The following is a 4,979-nucleotide window of genomic DNA, read 5'->3' on the forward strand; positions in this document are numbered from 1 at the left end:
CATCATAGCTCACTGTAGCCTTGACCTCCAAGGCTTAAGTGATCCTCCCACCTCAGCCTCCAGAGTAGCTGGGACTACAGGCGCATACCACCAACTTGACTAATTTTGTTTATTTTTTGTAGAGATAGGGATGCTCTCACTATATTGCCCAAGCTGGTCTTGAACTCCTGGGCTCAAGCGATCCTCCCATCTCGGCCTCCCAAAGTGCTGGGATTAGAGGCAGGAGCCACAGCACCTAGCCAAGGCTTTACAATTTTAAAGGCCTCTCTGGGTTACAAGGGTAAAGACCTCTGAAAACAAAGAGTAAATACTCCAGCCTGGCCTTAGGTGGGGAGGGGGAGTGGTTGGGGAAGATAAATGCTCTTTGTAAGTTGCGAGGGACCGCATAGACTAATAAGGTCGCCTTCACGCCAGGCTTTTGGGGGCCTTTCCTGTCTCTTCCACCCTGACCCCGCGTAGGCCGCAGGGCTCCGAGCCCAGGGCCCAGCCAGCCTGGCCTACCCAGTGGCTGGGCTCAGATGTCCCCAGAAGCCCCAGGGGTGCGGCGCGATGGGAAGATTCTAGGGGAGGAGAAGGAGGTGTGACCTACGCCCTCGGCCCCGCTCCACTATTGCTCTGCAGCTGGCTGTGATTGGCTGTGCCGGGCGCAGGCTCTCCAATCAGGAGACTGCCGTGGGGCCAGGGGTGGGGCTCCGCTCCCCACGCGGGGCGAACTCCCTCCCCGTCGTCTCCCCAGCCCCACCCCTCGCCGCTCCCCGCGGTGGCCGTGACTCAGCAGGAAGGCGAGACCCGACTGGGCCAGCCGGAAGGGCCGAGTCACTCAGCGCCCTTCCCCGTCCCCCGTGTTTACGCCACCGGGGCGGGGAGATCTGTGGGCTGGGGTGGGAGTCCCAAGATCTGGTCCTTGGTCTTTGTGTGTGACCCAGAAAAACCTCCCAGGCTTCCCTGGCCTTCAGTTTCTCTTCTGTACAGAGGAGTTAACAATAAACACGTGGAGATTTGGGGATAAGACAGTAGGAGTTACAGGAAGAGCATGGAGCTTTGGAATTCCACCGTTCAGGGTGCAGATCTTAGCTGTGTGATCCTGCGCATCAGCTCACTGCAGCCTAGAACTCCTGGGCTCAAGTGATCCTCCTGTCTCAGCCACTCCGGTATTTTGGAATAGACACGCACCACTACGTCCTGGCTAATTTTTAATTTTGTAGTGATGGAGACTCATTATGTTGTCCAAACTGGTCTCATACCCCTGGCCTCAAGCCATCCTCCCTCCTTGGCCTCCCAAAGAGCTGGGATTACTTGGGCGAAGTAGCTCATGCTTGTAATCTCAGCACTTTGGGAGGCCTAGGCGGGCAGATCACCTGAGGTTAGAAATTCAAGACCAGCCTGGCCAACATGGAGAAACCTCCTCTCTACTAAAAATACAAAAATTAGCTGGGCATGGTAGCACTTGCCTGTAATCCCAGCTACTTGAGGCTGAGGCAGGAGAACGGCTTGAACCCAGGAGGCGGAGGTTGTAGTGAGCCGAGATTGCTGCCACTGCACTTCAGTGTGGGCAACAGAGCGAGACTCTGTCTCAAAAAAAAAAAAAAAAAAAAAAAAAAGAAAAGAAAAAAAAAAAAGAGTTGGGATTACAGGCATGAGCCACTCTGCCAGGCATGAGAGACAGTTTTGACTAGGAAAACAAAAAGGGCAATTTTCAGCTGGGCGCGGTGGCTCACACCTGTAATCCCAGCATTTTGGGAGGCCAAGGCGGGTAGATCAGGCGGTCTGGAGCTCGAGACATGGTGACACCTCGTCTCTACTAAAAATACAAAAATTAGCCAGGTATGATGACACGCGCCTGTAGTCCCACCTACTAGGGAGGCTGGGGCAGAAGAATCGCTTGAACCTGGGGGGTGGAGTTTGCAGTGCGCCGAGATCGCACCACTGCTTTCCAGCCTGGGTGACCAAGCAAGACTCCATCTAAAAAAAAAAAAAAAAAGAACAAAAAGGGTAATTTTTACATTAAAAAAAAAATGAGCAAAAGCCTAATGGAAAATGGGTAAACGACTGAATAGATGATTTATCCGAAGAAGATAAATGGCCAATAAGCAGACGAAAAGATTCTCAACATAATTAGTCATTAAGATGCAACTGAAGGCTGGGTGCAGTGGCTCACAATCTATAATCCCAGCACTTTGGGAGGCCGAAGTGGGCAGATCACCTGCAGTCAGGAGTTCAAGACCAGCCTGACCAACATGACAAAACACCACCTCCACTAAAAATATAAAAATTAGCCAGGCATGGTGGTGCACGCCTGAAGTCCCAGTTACTCAGGAGGCTGGAGCAGGAGAAGTGCTTGAATCAGGATGGTGGAGGTTGCAGTGAGCTAAGATCGCACCATTGCACTCCAGCCTGGGTGACGGAGCAGGACTCCGACTCAAAAGAAAGAAACAAAAAAGATGTGAGTGCAAACTAAGACCAAGAGAGACCACTTCACACCCACTAGAATTGCTAGAATTTTTTTTAAAAAAGGAAAATAACAAGTGTTGGTGAGGATATGGAGAAAGTGGGACCCTATTGACCTACTGGTGGGAATGTGAAATGATGAAACCACTGTGGAAAACTGATAGTTCCTCAAAATGTCAAAAGCATTACCCCTAGGTATACACCCAAGACAACTGAAAACGTGTTACCGAACAGATGCCAGAATACAAATGTTCAGGCCGGGTGCAATGGCTCACACCTGTAATCCCAGCACTTTGGGAGGCCAAAGCAGGCAGATCTCTTGAGGTCAGAAGTTTGAGACCAGCCTGACCAGCCTTACCAGAACATGGTGAAACCGCATCTCTACAAAAAATACAAAAATTAGTTAGGTGTATAGGCCGGGCGCGGTGGCTCAAGCCTGTAATCCCAGCACTTTGGGAGGCCGAGGTGGGTGGATCACGAGGTCAAGAGATCGAGACCATCCTGGTCAACATGGTGAAACCCCGTCTCTACTAAAAATACAAAAAAATTAGCTGGGTATGGTGGTGCGTGCCTGTAATCCCAGCTACTCAGGAGGCTGAGGCAGGAGAATTGCCTGAACCCAGGAGGCGGAGGTTGCGGTGAGCCGAGATCGCGCCATTGCACTCCAGCCTGGGTAACAAGAGTCAGAGCCCCTCTCAAATAAATAAAAATACAAAAATCAGTTAGGTGTGGTGGCAGGTGCCTATAATCCCAGCTACTCAGGAGGCTGAGGCACAAGCTGGGAGGTGGAGGTTGTAGTGAGCCGAGATTGTGCCACTGCACTCCAACCTGTGTGACAGAGTAAGACCCCTTCTCAAAAATAAAATAAAATTAAATTAAAAGTTCTAAAATTAGACAGTGGTGATGGCTGCACACCGCTGTGAATATCCAGTTGGCTTTCTGTATCCACGGGTTCCACATTCATGAATTGAACCAACCGTAGATGGAAAATATTTTTAGAACAATAAAAAATAACATTACAATAAAAATACAAATAGGCTGGGCACAGTGGCTCATGCCTGTAATCCCAGCACTTTGGGTGGCTGAGGTGGGCGGAACGAGGTCAGGAAATTGAGACCATTATGGCTAACACGGTGAAACCCGGTCTCTGCTAAAAATAGAAAAATTATATGGGCGTGATGGTACGTGCCTGTATTCCCAGCTACTCGGGAGGCTGAGGCAGGAGAATCGCCTGAACCCGGGAGGCAGAGATTGCAGTGAGCTGAGATCCCACCACTGCACTCCAGCCTGGGCGACAGAGTGAGACTCCATCTCAAAACAAACAAACAAACAAATATAGGGAGGCAGAGGCGGACAGATCACTTGAGGTCAGGAGTTGGAAACCGGACTGGCCAACGTGGTGAAGCCCTGTCTCTGCCAAAAATATAAAAAAGTAGCCAGGTATGGTGGCATGGGCCTGTAATCCCAGTTACTCGGGAGGCTGAGGTAGGAGAATCCCTTGAAACCAGGAGGCGAAGGTTGCGGTAAAGTGAGATTGTGCCACTGCACTCCAGCCTGGGTGACAGAGTGAGACTCCCTCTCAAAATAAAATAAAATAAAAACAGTATCATAACTATTTGCCTAGCATTTATATCATATGAGGTAGTATAAGCCATTCAGAGATGTTAATGTATGCAGGAGGATGGTGTGTAGGTTGTACGCAAATACTACGCCGTTTTATATAAGAGACTAGCACATCTATGGATGTTGGTATGGGAGTGAGGTCCTAGAACCAATATGACACTCAGGCACTCAGGACGCCTCTGTCACTTACTTCCCAATGAATTCTCATCACCTTTAGAATAAAACGCCTCCCTGTGGCCTAAAAAGCCGTGAGTGGCCCAGGCCCTACCAGCTTCTCTGACTCATCTGTTAGCATGTTCCTCTTTGCTCCAATCACAACGTTCTCTGGTCCTTCTGCAGGCCAAGCTAAGTTTCCACTGAAGGACCTGGAATAGTACTTCCCGAATCGTTTCACAGCCAAAGGTCCACGGCCATCTCCCTCTCCCTGCTCAGGCTCAGCTCAGACTTCACCCCCTTAGAAGCCTTTTCTGACCACACAATCCCCACCTTATGACTCTGCTTCATTTTCTTTTCTTTTTTCTTTTTCTTTTCTTTTTTTTTTTTTTTTGTCTTTGTGCAGTGACAGAATCATAGCTTACTGCAGCCTTTACCTCCCAAGGCTCAGGTGAACCTCCCACCCCAGCCTCCCAAGTAGCTGGGACTATAGGTTCAAGCCAGCACACCCAGCTAATTTTTTAATTGTTTGTAGAGACAGAAGGGTCTTGCTATGTTGCTCAGGCTCTCCTCGAATTCCCAGGCTCAAACAATTCGCCTGCCTTGGCCTCCCAAAGTTCTGGGATTACAGGCGTGAGTTACTGTGCCTGGCCTTCACTTTCTTTCTAGCATTAATCACTAGGTCAGATGGTCTAGTTCATTGATTTGGTCAATGCTTTGTCATTTGTCTTCTTCTTCTTTTTTTTTTTTTTTTT

This window comes from Cebus imitator, unplaced genomic scaffold (assembly GCF_001604975.1).
Source record: "Cebus imitator isolate Cc_AM_T3 unplaced genomic scaffold, Cebus_imitator-1.0 Scaffold82, whole genome shotgun sequence".
Taxonomy (NCBI): domain Eukaryota; kingdom Metazoa; phylum Chordata; class Mammalia; order Primates; family Cebidae; genus Cebus; species Cebus imitator.